The following is an 18,024-nucleotide window of genomic DNA, read 5'->3' as shown; positions in this document are numbered from 1 at the left end:
TACATAGTGATTTGGTAGATTTCAGTACGTAGTAACTTTTTCCCCGTATGGAGATTTGGTATAACGCATTTTATGTTAATTTATAAGGTTTTTGATAATGAGTTCATCTATTCTGTCGTTTGTATGTCTTTAAATGTTATAATACATTTTAAGTGAAAAAAAAAAACATTTATTACATGCAAGGGAGCCTGGAATGCCTGCAACAAGGTTCAAAACATCTAGCAATCGAGGGCCTATGTAATGAGTATTTGATTATTTTTCTCTGTGGAGCCAAAACCTGAACTATGAAAGAAGTACCTTCAAGATCATCTTGGTGGTACTTAGAGCAAGCTTCACTTGGGCGCTCAAAAATATAACTGTTACCCCTGTGGCAAAAATATTCATTAACTTATAAGCCAAATGTAGAGTAGTCTTAAACTTGGCGGAGTAGTTATTGATCAATGGATTGCATTGTTTAGCCGACAACCAAGGATTAGTTAGAATCAGACAATATTAGCAAATCGAGTAGGGCAATATTAGCAAGGCAGCGAACTGGCAGGAACGTTAGCACGCCGGGCGAAATGCTTAGCGGTTGACTTTATCTTTCATCCTTTCAGGGTCGATAAATTAAGTACCATTATTTACATTATTTACATTCGACGGATATTTGTCCTCATCTTGTTTGTTGTTAACACAACGTTTCGGCTGATATACCCTGCAGCCTTCTTCAGGAAAACGTTGTGTTTACAACAAACAAGATGAGGACAAATATCTATCGAATGTAAATAATGTACATAATTCCTCATCTCTTAAATATAGAACTAAATTAAGTGCCAGTTGCGTACTTGGGTCGATCTAATCGACTGGCCCCCTCCCCCAAAATTTCGAGCCTTGTGCCTAGAGTAGAAAAGAATATTAGCAAATCGAGCAAATAAAGAAGCTTTAACACATTTTATTTTCTACTAATATGGTGTATCTAGAACTTCATTATTCAATCTCCATTTTTAGGACGTGTTTTTTAGCTGCTATTTCTAGTAGATAATACCACCACATAAAGATTCCCCGTTGGTTCATTAATTTGTTGAAAGCAGAGATGAACTGACTATACTAGACAAAAGTGTTTCTTGCAGCATCTGGCTAAGAAATAAAGAAAAAAGTTCGAAAGATGCGAAGGACAGAAACTCGCCGACAAAATCAGATGCAGATGTCACAGCAGCCATTAGTCACTTGCCGTAGCAATGTTTGTTGCAGCTGAAGCTACATTAGTCGTACGATAAACTCGTATGCTCACCATGTGACTGCTCGGTGCCAACTAGGTCAAAGCACCCTCGTTCCCAACAGATGTCTCCAGCTGATCAACGAAGACAAAAAAAAAAAAAAAGAAAAGAAAGCTAACCAAATAAAACAGAATTTCTAAAGAATCGGCCAGCTTCCATTTTCTAAACTCGTTGCATTCACATATGTTCTTACACTCGCCATATCGTGGTTGGTTTGGCTCAGTGTAAAGCTTCCTGGTGTTAAAGGAGGGGAGCACTGACGTTCTGTCGGTTACGTCGACGAGGGTTCCAGTTGATCCGATCGACGGAACTGCTTGCTCGTGAAATTAACGTGAAGTGGCTGAGTACTCCACAGACACGCGCACCCTTCACATATTTCTCAGGGAGATTCAGCGTGATACAGAATGTGCCAGGGTCGGCCCTTTGAAATACAGGTACTACTCATTTTTGCCAGCTGAGTAGACTGGAGCAGCGGTGAAATAAAATGTCTTGCTCAAGGACACAACGCACACCACCAAGAATCGAACTCACGACCTTACGATTGTGAGCCGAATACCCAAACCATTAAGCCACGCGCCTACACACGGGGTTAAAGAAGCGAGAAATAGAATGTTATGGAAGTTCATGTTGATTAATCTCGAGTGAAACCTGACTGAGCAAACCTAAAATCAGAGGCCTTCCAACCATGCCATCCTCTCTTTTATATATCTAGAATGGTGTGGTTCTATAGTCTTTAGTCCATGAGAGCGAGGACACAGTACAGAATGGTAATGGTGTGGATGACCTCCTCAAGTCATCCCCACCGGACGCGTTGAGGGAGTCATCTCCACCGCGCGAAACCGCAGCCTACCGATGAACACGCGAAGCACATACATTATGTGTGGCCGGTGCTTCTGATTCATATTTGAATTTATTTCACTCCCACTCAACACATATGGCAATGAGCTGGCGGATTCATTAGCACGTCGAACAAAATACTTAGGAGTATTTCTTCCGGCTGTTCATGTTGAGTTCAAAACCTACCGAGGTCAACGTTGGCTTTCATCTCTTCGGAGTCGATAAAATAAAGTATTGCTCAAGTAATGGGGGCCGATTTAATCGACTTGTCCCCTCCCCTTAGCATTCCTGACCTAGAACCCTGTAACGGACCGGCATCCCTTTCAGCAAGTATGTTCTGATGTCAGTCACTTAATCGCCATAGAAAGAAAGAAAAATACACATTCTTTAATCTTTCTTGTAAGTGTTTATTCACAACTCTCGTGTGTTTACAGTATTTTTTAATTTCATTTCTGTTATTGACATCTCGTCCTCTCTCTGTTACTGTAAAATAGCTCACTTCAAAATAAAAAAAAAATTCAAATTCAGATTTTTGCAGACTGTACAGCATGCATTTTGCGAAATTGTTACTTTTGCAAAATATACACGCATCCGAGACATAGCACACAATATGACAACGTCAAATATTAAGTTGGTGACGATTAATGGATTAATCCATAAACCGTTGGATTTATTAGCTACTGACGAACTGACAAAGGGCCACTGATGGGGTCATCCAAATTACTAGAAAAGGGGCCGTCAGATTTAAAGACTGATTCTCGCGTACCACATTATGAGATCAGTAGGCCCCTGTCCTTGCCGTCTGCCATGCAGCTTGGTACCATGGGGCTGCCGGCAGATCCCCCCATCTCTGTCTTCTACGATGCACCGGATGCAGCCGTAAAGGGGCTTCAAGTTAAAAGAGCTAAGTTTTGATAAGGTTGCAGGATCGTGAAAATTTTTGCCCATCCACATCTGAGTTGTGAGAGACATGGTAGGAAGCTTAAGCCCGCTGGAACAAGCATAGCCATCCTCTGGCCCACCCCCCACCCCTGATCCAGGACTTGGCTACTGTAGTCAATGCATCGATGAAAGTGATGCATTGAAGCGAGACGATGTGATAAGGTCCCTGTTACTCACGCCCCCGAGAACCATCGGAGAAAATGGTAAATCAACGTCATCTTGAGCTAATTGGTGATGACCCTCATCTATGCAGGAGGATCGTCTATGTTCCGATGGGACTCAGTTTCCTCTCACATGTCCCACGATCCGGGTGTGGTTGTTAGTAAAACTTCAGCGTCACGTGACCGCCAACATCGTTTTTGTCTCCTAGCTTTCCTGATTTGAATACCCTGGACTGTCGTCACATCTGGAGCATGGTCACCAAAACGGGGTTCAGTCAGCAGCCCCATGATGCCAAAAACTTATCGTTGAGGATGTGCTGGACCTGCTGGACAAACTCGGTCACCATGATGTGCCTTTATCTCAGCCAAAGACGGCACGTCCCCACGAGATATCTCTAGCTTTCCCCTGACTATAATCACAAAAGACCTAACCACATTCAAGACGCTGATGATCTCCAGGTCATTGCGGCTGGAAATTGGGTTCACAAATACCCTGCCTACTTCTGTATACATGTTCGAAACATCGGTGTTGAGAGTTCATATACATCTGGTGTCGATTTTGCCTCATACTCTCAAGCTGCTTGGTATGTGGTTGTGTGCACGCGCGTGCGTATATATGCGTGCTATGAGTACTCATGGATACGTGCCTCGTGTGGGCCTGTGTGTGCGCGTATAATATATGTGGGTGTGTACGTGCATGTATATATATTGGTGTACGTCTGTGCACACACACACACACACACACACACACACACACACACACACACACACACACACACACAGAAGGTGGAGAGATTAACAATGTGGCACTGAAGATTCCCTCTGGTATATTCAATTGGAATTCATCTTGTATATATATTCAAAAGAAATCATCATAACCAGTGTGTGTATGCATGCTTGCGCACGTGTGTGTGTATACGTGCGTGCATATGTGTATATTTGTACGAGTGTATTCGTATGTGTGTGTGCGTTTGTGCGTGTGTTTAAGGCTGCACCGTGTGCCTCGCGAGATAAATTTGTGAAGCGAATCATACGTTAGTGAGAAGAGCTGTGAAGACTCATTAGAGAACTGGCATCCCATTAAAGCAGGAAAATATGGAGAAAACGTCACCCAGGCACGTCTGAGAGGAACGAGAAATGTCACAAAAATGTCTCCAGATGTCTGCATCAGGGCTAACTACAGATAGCAGCCAGATAAGACGGAGGGTGGGAGCAAGGGTGCTGCTGATGTTTGCATCTTATCAAACTACAACCAAACAACCTAACTTACATTCATAATATGTTCGACAAAGATAACCCTCTCTTACACACACACATACACAAACACACTCACTACAACGCCACCGCCAGCATCAACAACACTATCCAGACCTTACGTCAAAATATGTATATATATATGCATGTATAACATTACTATACACACGCATGTAATAGACGTATGTACACATAACGTAAGAAAAAGATGATCGAGAAATATTTAAATCTCTTATATTCTTAAGGTAGCTGCAAGAAATTTACGAGATTTCTGGCTGGCTATTAATTACTCGCCCCTCCATTTACACACACACACACACGCACACAATGCTGTAATCACACGGTATGTATATGTGCGTGAGACTATGGCGTATATGAGTATGTAAATACATGTATACGCATATCTGCTAATACATGCCATTTTACACACACACACACATATACATTATATATATTATATATCATTAAAGTTTACACCGAGGACATTCCTTTCATCAGCTGGCGACGGGATATCACAACGATTTTGTTACCGTCTGACAGAATCATTCTCTCCAGCAGAGTCGGGAAGAGCATAATGGTACCAGGGAATGTCAGGGTTCTTTAGTTCCACACTAGTAACACACGTTTTACTCCCCACCATCCTAGCAACAATCATCCCTAATCAAGGGCTAGTGTAACAACTCTATCCATTTTACAACTCACTAGTGATTCATTTTTACTCCCAGTTTTGGGGGGTTTTCTAGTACAAATATATATTTGCTACGATCGATGTAAATAAATTAAGACCACTGTCCTTCTGCTTTCTAGTTTTTCAAAAACACCTAACAAATATGAAAAGATACTGGAATCAAGATAATTTAGCTGACACTGGATCAAACTTGTAATTTCGAAGAGCGTTTATACTGCTATATCTGTAGAAAGTAGTGCGACGAAGTATATGAGAGAGAAAAGAAGAAGAAGGAAGGCTATCTCGCAGTGGATTAAAACTTTTCAGTATTGAAATCTTCAATGATAAAAGAAGTTTAAAAACCACATTTTGATAATAATCCTATGTCATCTCATCTCTATTGGAAGCACCACCGTACACTGCCATTCTCATACCTCACACGATTCCTTAATCCATCGCAGCGTTACTCATTTTTGCCAGCTGAGTGGACTGGAGCAACGTGAAATGAAGTGTTTTGCTCAAGAACACAACGCGTCGCCCGGTCCAGGAATCGAAACCACAATCTTACGATCATGATGCTGACACCCTAACCACTAAGCCACGCGCCTCCACTTACTTCAATTTACATAACATATATATTCATTCCTTTTCTTCTCCCTCTCTGTCCGTCTTTCTCTCTCTCTCTGCATTTTCTCCTCTTTCTCTCTTGTGCTTTTTACATTTTTATACTTTATATTTTTTTTTAGTACAACACTTTTCATTACTTCTCTCTTTGTTCGCTCTCTTTTCCTCTCGTTTTTCTTTGTCTTTTTCTTTGTTCCCTATTCCCCCATTCAACATACTTATAAAATGTACTGCCATCTGCCCATATATAAGAATTTGATCTGTCTCAACAAAATGTAATCAAGTTTTTCAAGGGAAAAACTGTAGTAGATCTACGTCCAATTGTCCTATGAACACCCACTGCAGAGGATACAAATAGCCATAACGGCGAAACGTGCGTCTGGAAAGAAATTATATCAACTACATTTTATGCTTATCATACGTTATGTTAATAAATAACATACGTGTATGTGTGCGTATGTGTACAGACGTATTACAAAGGATTACTGATATCTAATTGTACGTTCATCTACATCCATATTTGCACGTGTGCACGGGTATGTGGTATAAATTAAATCAAGAGGCATATTATAACCGTCTGTTACAAACACTACATATATTAGTATAATATGACAGCCACTTAGCTTAGAACAGTAGTTGTTTCACTGATATGCTTTATTATTACAAGCGTCGGGAGTTTTAAATAAGAGAAGACCTGTGGACAAACTATATATAATATATTAAGTGATAGAGCAAATAGAAAACCGTCTGGAAAAAGAAAATGGAGTAGCGATCTGAATCGGCAAAAATTAAGGTTTCATATAAAATGGGGAGATTTTTCTTTCTGTGTGTCTCTCTCCTTCCTTCTCTCAAGTTTTCTCCTTCCTTCTCTCATTCTTTCTCTTTCGTTCTCTCTGCTCCTACTCTCTTTCTCGTGGTTCATTTTCCCTCCTACTGTCCTCCTACTCTCTGGTCGTAGCTGCAATGGCCCCCGTGTTGTATATTCATGGCCAGTCAATGAGAAAATGTGGTGCATGTCTGCCTTATATAACAGTTGGTGTCATAAGGTTTTTGTCACTTTCGTGTTTCCGTTGAAATCTTTGAATCAAATCAGTTGTCTGCAGTACGTTCTGAAGCCTCACAAGCATCGATGATACAGTAATTGACGTTGTTGTTGTTGCTTTGCTGTATGTCGATGTTGAACAAACAACCCTAAACCAAAGATGTTCCAGTCAGAACGCCTCTGTGTTTTAAGAGTATCTACGAATTCACACACACACAACCTTAGGGACGGCCCGCGAAATTTTTTTTCCGACGAGAGTTCTGGGCCCCAGTAATGAACTCATCTGCATACAGCCAATCAAAGCTCACCATGACCTTGTTGTCAAGTTAACAAACACACTCTATCAAGTAAACTTAAGACGAAGAACGGTGTTGTAAGTTGACCGATCGCCAAGTTATGCCTGATTTTAGAAGGAGACAAGTAATTAGATAGATTTGCATCTATACCTATTATCGGATTTTGTTAGGGCCCCATATGGTAAAGATGTGGATGGGTAGAGGGTGATGTGCTACAAACCCTCTTCCCTTACTGTTTTGCGAAGTAAATAAACACAAATAACTACACAGATGCAGCTATGGTTAGAACAAGAACAAGAAGCATGGTCATTCCTTACCCAAGTGTTCTTGTCTTATTGCTCATCACTTGTTATGCGCTCATAAATTAGTTTGATAGTTGAGCTCTGATCGGCTGTATGCAAATGAGTTCACAACTGGGTCCGGAACTCTCGTGAGAAAACACTTCGCGGCCGGCCCTGACCCTAAGACTAAAGACATTCCAAAGTGTATCTAAGAATACATTATCCGATGTGTCCTTCCTTTTTCAAGATGGCAGGGTGTGATTTGAGAAAAATTTGGTCGCTAGATACTTTTAGCAGCATATTCCTCATCGTGGCGCTCCGTCGGTTACGACGACGAGGGTTCCAGTTGATCCGATCAACAGAACAGCCTGCTCGTGAAATTAACGTGCAAGTGGCTGAGCACTCCACAGACACGTGTACCCTTAACGTAGTTCACAATGAGATTCAGCGTGACACAGAGTGCGACAAAGCTGGCCCTTTGAAATACAGGTACAACAGAAATAGGAAGAAAGAGTGACAGAAAGTTGTGGTGAAAGAGTAGAGCAGGGTTCGCTACCATCCCCTGCCGGAGTCTAGGGAGCTTTAGGTGTTTTCGCTCAATAAACACTCACAACATCCGGTCTGGGAATCGAAACAGCGATCCTATGATCGCGAGTCCGCTGTTCTAACCACTGAGCCATTGCGCCTCCATAGCAACATATTGCTACTATTAGTTGCAATATAAGTTACTTTATGAGGCTCTTTTAGCTAATGTAATTATCCTTTCTATAATTAGATTGGGGTCACTCAGTACATTATATCTATTTTTTATTGGATGTGATACGAGTTTGTTCCTGTATTGTTCTCTAGCTTGTTCAACCAAATTGTTCGTGTTGCTATTGTTGACTGTCATTTAATTCCTTTGATTGCTTTTCGTTATTGTTTCTTTATCTTTTACTTATTTCAGTCATTAGATTGTGGTGTTTTAGCCCCAGAAGGGGCTAAAAATAGAGGGAACAAACAAGGACAGACAAAGGGATTAAGTCGATTACATCGACCCCAGTGCGTAGCTGGTACTTAATTTATCGACCCCCGATAAATTTTTGAACGCGGGATAGCTGTGAGAAGAGCCTAGAAAGTTGGGTAATTACTATGAGAAGACGAGGAGAAAAGATGTTACCGACAAGTACTCGAAACTTGCACCTTATTCACAATTTCCAAACACTCTGTACCACTAAGCCAATATATATACGAACAAGTTGCACGAGCGACTTCAACAGTGACACATTCGCGCACACACATAGATACACATACACAAAAATGAAAGGCAATGAATGTGTGTGTGTGTGTGTGTGTGTGTGTGTGTGTGTGTGTGTGTGTGTGTGTGTGCGTGTGTGTTTGCTGTTCACCGACAAAATTTCGTGCTGCATTACTTTTGCGAAGTTTTGTCAATGAACAGGTCGCGGTTTCAAAGCGAAGAAAATATTTTGACACAAATGAAATTTTAATGTTGAAGTGAAACTGGTACTACTTAAATATAGAGGTCTCTTATCGGTACTACTTAAATACAGTGGTACTACTTCGATACAAGTGTTACGCACAAAGCATTTTAAATGTACGTGTGTAATGATACCTTAACTAACCCTAAAACTAACTGTTATATGGACTGTTAGATATGAAATTCGTCTGACGTTCCGTGTGTCACTGTGGTTCGTCTGAGTTCATTGTTTCATTGTTGTTGTCTTGTGTGACTGTCGTAGTAAAATGTCATTGATAGATATGGCGGACATGATTCTTGTTTATTCATAACGAACATTGGGTGAGTGCGTTCTTTGTATGTAATTGAATAATAAATGTAATAATTAAATTGTACAACTCGTTGTGTTATCTCTGCGAGTCTTCCGAGGGAAATACAACACTAACCCTCCTCTTCATATTGTTACGTAGATGCATCGCAACCTCTGTATTTAAGTAGGGCCGTGAAATTAACGGTTTCTGTGTGTTCTTGACTAGCTTACAAACATCTAAGCTGCAATTGGTTTTGTTTCAGCACACGGTTTCAGATCAAGTCACTTGCTATGCAAGTAAATCTCTGTAATTTTTTAAAATCACTGTGGATAAATGCCAGCACTGACCTTCTCAGGCTCCCCAATATTTTAATTTCTAAGCAGAAACAATCGGGGGCAGAGAGTAGGGTTGTTAAAAAAAAATTCATAATTTCTTAAATTTCCTTTTTTATAGCATATAAATCTATGAGGTAAAAATATTGAAAAATATCAATACATGCGAGAGTGATAAGGAAACTAGGGGGAGGGGTTGTCTTTGGATATGCTAGAAACAACAGCCAAATCGCCCTTAAATCACTCACTTTTCTCTCTGACTATATTATCAATTGAAAAAATATTTTTTTTTTTACCGAAAATGCATCTTTCCATGGTTTTGAAGTGCCAAAAAAAAAAAATTAGCCAAAATAGGTCCGGAGTGGGATGATGAGGGAGTGGGGTGTAAAGAAAGAAAGAGTTTACAAAACTTTTTTCATACAAAGATGCCCCCTCCCCCCCCGCAACCCCATCATTTCGAAGGCTGTAGTTGTTTAAAAAAAAATTGAAGTAAATCTCTGAAAAAATTTCCCCCACAAATTTCTTTATAATCGTAATCTATGCCGTTTGAAAGGGATTTGTATAAATTTTCATTAAAAGATACCCATCTTCCTGAAAGTTATGAGGGAAAATAGTCAGATCGTGTGAATTTTTCAAAACTCCTCTCTCCACCTTCTCGGAAAAAATTCTCTCTCATAAATCCCTATATACTCTGAAGCCACAACGATGAAAGCAGTACTTACTAAGCACGTGATCACTATTATACAAAGAAATAATTAGACGTAAAATATAAAAATTATTAGTATTGGAAATCAAATGAGAAAATATTATCAAGGGGCTAGCAGAAAACCGCCCGGAAGGCGGTCTTTCTGCTAGTAATTATTAATACAGTTATCAATTGGCTCCGTTAAACATTTATTTTTGGCCTGCATTATTATAAGGAATTTGGGAATAAGTATCCTTTCCCCTGCAAGATCTATTTTAAACTTCAATCCGGCCCTCAGAGCCAAAAGCGTTTGATACCTCCGCTTTAAACAGTTGTTAGTGGAGGCTCAATGGCCCAGTGGTTAGGGCAGCGGACTCGCGGTTTCGATTCCCAGACCGGGCGTTGTGAGTGTTTATTGAGCGAAAACACCTAAAGCTCCACGAGGCTCCGGCAGGGGATGGTGGTGAACCCTGCTGTACTCTTTCACCACAACTTTCTCTCACTCTTACTTCCTGTTTCTGTTGTGCCTGTAATTCAAATGTCACACTGTGTCACGCTGAATCTCCCTGAAAACTACGTTAAGGGTACACGTGTCTGTGGAGTGCTCAGCCACTTGCACGTTAATTTCACGAGCAGGCTGTTCTGTTGATCGGATCAACAGGAACCCTCGACGTCGTAAGCGACGGAGTGCCAACAACAAACAGTGGTTAAATTTGTTAGAAATATCAGCCAAATCTTCCTCAAAATCATACCCCGCCATCTTGAAATGCAAGTGTGACGAAGATTAGTGAAGGAAACTTTAGAGCAAATTAGTTTATTCCACTTACACTCAGTAATTATTAACACAGATCAGAATGAAAGTGAAATAAACTGCTTCGTTGTTAACAAGAGAAACAAAAGCGGATCTTTTTTAAAACGGGGGCCACATTTTTCATTAATGTTTTACGTAGTGTTTTTGGTACCGAAAGACTTCCAAACTTCGTATACTTATCTATTTTGTGTTATAGAACAGAAAAATATTTTTGTATTCAAATTTATTTCATGTAAAAAATTGTCTTATTTCGATAATTTCAACCAATCACTGACAAGTATTCAGTTGTTTACATTTACTCCTTTGGCTGATTAAGCCATAGCTTCGTTTTATTTGCTTTTTTCATTTTCTTTTTTTTCCTTCGTTTTATTTGCTTTTTTCTTTTTAAATTTGCTGTTTTACCCTAACCCTAACCCTATCACCGATAGAATTGTTTCAGAATCGTTTGTTTATGTAGTCGGCACTTAATGTATATCGGCTGAATGGACGTCAGTGATTGGTTGAAATTACAGAAATACGACAACTTTAACATGGAATAACTTAGGGATTTCTTTTTTTTTTTTAAGAAGACTAAGAGAAAAAGATGTTTTATATGACACATTCTACCAGTGTTCCAAGTTTCAAAGTGTTTCGTTAATGAAAAACGTGGCCCCCGTTTTAAAAAAGATCCACAAAGGCTTACGTTTATAGCAGACATTTCGTCGCCCTTTTGTAATTAACATAGCGGAGGTATAATTTGAGGGAGATTTGGCTATTGTTTCTCACAAGTCGAACCGCTATATAGATCAGAGGTAAGTGTCAAACTCGTTTGCCTTGGCGGGACGCATTAAAAATTAAAATGGAATTTGCAGGCCGAATATGGGGCAGTGGTTCATGAAAGCCTTATTCATAATATGAGCCACAAATAAACGGATAAAGGAGTGAATATACAGTCCTTCGTTAGGTTATTCTGATCCTTCAGTTAACTATCTTAATATAATACAGTTCTACTTACAATGTCACAAGATAAATTATGAAATGGTCACGACTGGAACGCCTTTGGTCATAGGTTTACTCGGCTTGAGCAGAAGTGGGATTAAAAAAACCACAAACACAGCTCAATGGAGAGCGTCTAATGCCATCTACTGGCAAGAGAAAAGAAAGTTCATTCAAGAACAGTTAACTCTGACATGATCGTCTGCAAAAAATATCTGAGCTTCAACTGATAAGTGACCATGAGAAAAAGACATATCGGCTGATGGCATCTTTCAGTTGTTTCTGTATACATCGTTTAAATTGAAGTGAAGCAAGAAGATCTTCATCACGAAATTGAAGAGAAAAAAAGAACGGTTGCGGAAATATGTGTATGTAATGAATAAATGTTGAGGTTTTTGTGAATATATGCTGGTATATAATAAGTGTGTGTGTGTGTTTGAGGAGATATGTATATACGTATACATCTACACATAGATGTGTGTATAGATATAGTACGTAAATATTTGCGCATATATATGTGTGTGTACGAGTATGTATAAGTACTTATACATATTTGTATGTGTATGATTGTGTGTGCATATACATGTGTGTGTATAAATCTATGTATATATATCATATATACACATAAATAAACTTACATGTTAAACACCATCCCTTTCTCCGGTTTTCCTAAAAAACAAAATTACCATTGAATATATTAGAGTGCATACTAATTATCCATAAATACATGAAATAATGTGTAGAAATATATACGGTGCACACTCACATACACACAGACGCATGCATATATATACGCATACACACGAAGGGTATGTATGTATGTATGTATGTATGTATGTAATAGTTGGGTTGGGGGATTATCTACAGTGATAGTGGCAAAGCTACGAGTGGTAGTCTTTTTCTCTCAGCAGTCGATAACAGAGACATTGTATCATCCTAAATACAATCAACCTTACAAGATGGGGATCAGTAAAAAGCACTCACTGACAATGTAAAACGAGATCCTTCGCTTGCCAACCCACCGGTTTCGCTACTAAATGTAGGTTACACCTTCATGTAAGCTCCAATTAAAATAACCGACCGTCATTATTCATATATCGAGGTTCAATTCTATATTTTGCTTCAGTACTTCAGAAATCAGATATTCTTTAATTATCCTTTTTCTTCTAGGCAGGGTTTCTTAATGCTATCTTTCTGTTTTCATATAGATATATTCATTAATTCCGACCCCCAAGAACACAGGGGAGAGTATGTACGTGTGTGTGTGAGGTAACGAGCAGGAGAAAAAAGTACTTGATAACTGAGGTGGAATACAGATAATTTAATTCAGTCAGCTGAACCTTAGGGTTTCCATGCGCACAGGAATACCCGTTTCGTCAAACAGTCTGGGCTAGAATTATACCTCTAACCCTACCTCCTGAAAAACCCCAAGATGACGAATGGACCATAGACATCTAACTGGTTAGCACAGATCTTATGTTGGTGTGATCAGCAAGCCAGTGACTTCTTATAAATCTCAAGGTTAAGAATCAAGAAGAAATATCATAGTTACTCGTGTATACGACGCACCTCTAATTTAGTGTCGAATCTTTGTACTATTTGTTTTTCCTTTCATAGTTTTAACTCTTTGCTTGTGTATAAGTGACACTATTTGTTACGGACTCACCGTTAGCATTAAAAAGATAGAAGTGATGCTTTAGTTTAAATTTGGCGTTCTACTTCATGGTTCGATCCCAAACACAAGGAAAAACTCGGTTCGGAGAAAAATTCCGCAATCTGGAAGAATGGAGTTTCTTCTTGCAGAACAAACAATCCTCGTTAATGATGAGATCATTATGCAAATATGCAAAACGTGCATTGCTTTCTGAAGACTGCAACGTTGATCTGTTCGCGAGGGAAGATTTAATAAATTTGGCCTTCGTTCACAGCATTCCGGTCTCGTTGTTGGAAACTGAATGAAACCCGCCACGCGCGCTCGCCCGTGTGTTCGTCTTGACAGCGTGATAGTTGTAAATGAATGCTACCGTCATACAAGTGGTGTTGCTCATTTCTAATTTTCTGTGAAAACATTTCCAGTCATGGTAAAACGTTACCATGCCAACATTATAATCCAAATTTGTCACTAATCTCTTTGAGTTGTTCCCCTTAATTTCTTTTTCTTTTAAAAGGAAATAGTTCCAAGATTTTTTCTACGTGGTAAATTATCAAGTGCAAAGAGGCGGGGACGGGGGTCAGTGATATGCTGATGGGGTCAAAACAGGTGTCCAAACCAGTCCCTCACCTTCTAAACAAAGATGGATTTGTCCTTTTTTTTTTTACGTATGTTTATTCAACCGTGAAAACAGTCTTAATTCCTAGAAATTACCATCTCTTCTTATTCAGAGATATTGACAATTTCCGCTTTTGTGGTAATTATTAATAACACAAAGGCAACACACACACACACACACACATACGCATGCACACAACGCACGTACACACACACACATACATACGCAACGCATGCACACCCATACACACGCACGCAACGCACACACACACACACATACGCGCGCGCACAAATACATACGAAACGCCTGCACACACACACGCACGCACACACATACACACACGCAACGCGCACATACACACACAGATATACACACGCACGAGTGAGCGCACGCACTCACACATACACACGCACACACTCTGTACAAACGCCATACAAACACACGTATGCAAATACTTAATGTGTTCTCCCAAGGACCGATACGTGCAGAGCAGACATTAATATTTATTATTTCAATAAAGCAAATTTCATTCATTTTACTCACAGACATATCCGGTTTGTGCGTAGATGTATGTGTAAACCGGAAGTGATGTAATTGAAAGTTCCCACATTAACAAATTTCGTTACGTGTGTGCGTGTGTATGTGTGTGTGTGTGTGTGTGTGTGTGTGTGTGTGTGTGTGTGTGTGTGGTTCAGGTGGCGAGCTGGCAGAAGCGTTAATACGCCGGGCGAAATGCTTAGCGGTATTTCCTGTCTTTACGTTCTGAGTTCAAATTCCGCCGAGATCGACTTTGTCTTTCTTCCTTTCCTGGTCGATAAATTAAGTACCAGTTTCGTACTTGGGTCGATCTAATCGACTGGCCCCTTCCCCCAAAATTTCGGGCCCCGTCCCTAGAGTAAAAAGGAATCGTTAGCACACCGGACGAAATGCTTAGTGGTATTTCGCCTGCCGCTACGTTCTGAGTTCGAATTCCGCGGAGGTCGACTTTGCCTTCCATCCTTTCCGTGTCGATAAATTAAGTACCAGTAAAACACTGGGGTCGATGAAATTGACTTACCCCCTCCCCACAAATTTCAGGCTTTTTGCCTATACTTGAAAGGTTATACATATGTGTGTGTCCATGTGTATAATGTGTGTGTTTGTGTGTGTGTATATATACATACATGTGTGTATGTATATAGAATTATATATATATTTAAAATTATAATTGAGGGTATCTAAGAGATACCACCATGCTTGAAATAGCAGCCAAAACTTGACTCTAAAACCACATTAAATGCTCGTTAAATGTGTTAACTCATTCAATGCTAGCTGCCAGAGAGAAAGAGAATGTTTGGTTTCGTTTTAATTAGTTATTTTAGCAAATTTAGATAATTGCGTCTTAATCCCCCCCTCCCCTAACCAAACTAAATTGCTTTTCCTAACAGTAATCATTTAACCATGAAGTAGGTGTGGTTGATGCAGTCACAAGATATTGTATGCACAGCCAGGCACCTGGTCTCGCTCAGTATGGAGAGCAAAATGTGAAGTTTTTGTTAACACAGTGAAAAAATAAAGAAATGACGAAATAGCGCAACCACAGAACTAGTGGTGGTCTCAAAGACAGTTGGTAACAAAGCTTAACTCAATGAAGACCACCGCTAATTCTCTGACATAAAAACACACCATTCTGAAGTGTTGGTACTTAAAATAGTTTTCCGTCTTTCTAACAAGTGAATTGTTAAACAAGATGGAGGTCACTATATTACGCTTTAGAAATGGTTGGATTAGGTTGACAAATGTGTTTATTATGTACATGCATGTCTGTTTACAAATTTGTGCCTCTCAGAAAGTTCCTAAGCTACGAGTGATGTTGTTTTCTAGTCAACAAATTGATGCTGGCTTTGAGACTTATAAGATGCATGGAATAAGAGATCTTGTACTTGAAAATCAGGGTTGGCAATAACGAGGATATTCTCATGTAAAACAAAGCTTCAATAATGCTTGTTAGTTTTTGACATTTATTTTACCATTCTAGCATTGGTTAGACTCGAACATTTTACTACTCGCCTCTCCAAATTCTTGTTTAAACTGAAATTTATCAACAGCCATAGATAGTATATTCTCATTAGAAATATAGTCAAGAGAGGGTTAAGGCAATATTTAGGGATGTGTTAAGCCGGTTTATTTATGGAGGAACTAAACTATGAGGTAACTTTTCTGAATTTGCCAACTCCTGACCTGTTTATTGTATTGGACTAATTTTTATATAATACACATTATATGGCCTGGTGGTTAGGCGAGCTGCACTCATGATTAGGAGATCATGGTTTCGATTGCTTCCCAGCCATGTGGATCTAGGTTCAGTCCCACTACACAGCCCCTTGGGCAAGTGTATTCAATTACAGCTGAAGTTAATTTGGTAGATGGAAACTGAAAGAAGCAAACTGAAGATGGAAACTGAAAGGCGGCGAGCTGCCAGAAACGTTAGCACGCCGGGCGAAATGCTTCGTGGTATTTCGTCTGTCTTTACGTTCTGAGTTCAAATTCCACCGAGGTCGACTTTGCCTTTCATTCTTTCAGGGTTGATTAAATAAGTACCTGTTATGCACTGGAGTCGATGTAATCGGCTTAATCCCTTTGTGGGCAATAAAGAAATAAGGAAACTGAAAGAAGCATGTTGTATGTGTGTGTGCCTTGACATCAAACAAGCATAAATGTCATACAAATGACGGTGTTTGTTACCAGTCATCTGTGAGGAGCATGTCTGCCCAAAACAAAATATTTATGTTGCATTGAAACAGGTGAAAGTTGGGGACAGGAAGAGCATCTAGCCATAACAAATTTCCTTGAAGAATCTAATCAGATCCATGCATCATAGATGTTAAATGATGATATATTTGAGTAACAAAGCAAAGATATACAGGGTGTTCAAAAAGTCTTTCCGCAGTGAATATTTTCATCCTGCGTATGTGCAACTTGGCTATCACTGCATGGAATGACACTTTCAACACCTAGGATAAAGTTTTTTTAAATCTTGTAAAGTCTAATACATTCTTTTGTAGTCTTATACCATCTTATAAATATTTATTTTGCAATAAAAGACTTACTGAGGAGAGACTTTTTAAACACTCTGTATATATGAGCAACAGAGGCAGTGTTAATACTGAAAGTAGATTGCTTACCAACCACATGATTCCAAGTTCAGTCCCACTGCGTGGCACTTTAGGCAAGTGTCTTTGACTATAGCCTCGGGCCGACCAAAGACTTGCCAGCGGATTTGGTAAGCGAAAACTGAAAGATACCCGTCATACATGTTTGTGTGTGTGTGCTTGTCCCCGCTACATCTGCTTGGTAACCAATGTTGGTGTGTTTACATCCTTGTAACTTAGTGATTCAGCAAAAGAGACTGATAGGATAAGTACTAGGCTTACAAAGAATAAGTCCTGGGGTTGATTTGTTCGACTAAAGGCATAGCCACAGTCATATGACTGAAACAAATAAAAGAATATATATATATAATATATATACACACATACTATCAGAGTGTTTGGTGTTAGGAAGGGCATCCAGACATAGAAACCATGCCAAATCAGACTGGAACCTGGTGCAGCCCTCTGGCTTGCTAACTACAGTCAAACCGTTCAACCCATGCCAGTATGGAGAGTGTACATTAAATGATGAAGATATATGAGTGACAGAAATGGTATTAATACTGGGGTGTGTGTGTGTGATCATCATCATTTAATGTTTGCTTTTCCATGCTGGCATGGGTTGGATGGTTTGACTGAGGACTGGCAAGCCAGGAGGCTGCACCAGGCTCCAATCTGATTTGGCAAGGTTTC

Source organism: Octopus bimaculoides, chromosome 5 (assembly GCF_046866305.1).
Source record: "Octopus bimaculoides isolate indiv1 chromosome 5, ASM4686630v1, whole genome shotgun sequence".
In the NCBI taxonomy this organism is placed as follows: domain Eukaryota; kingdom Metazoa; phylum Mollusca; class Cephalopoda; order Octopoda; family Octopodidae; genus Octopus; species Octopus bimaculoides.
The sequence above is the reverse complement of the archived record's forward strand: the minus strand, read 5'-3'. Positions refer to the sequence as shown.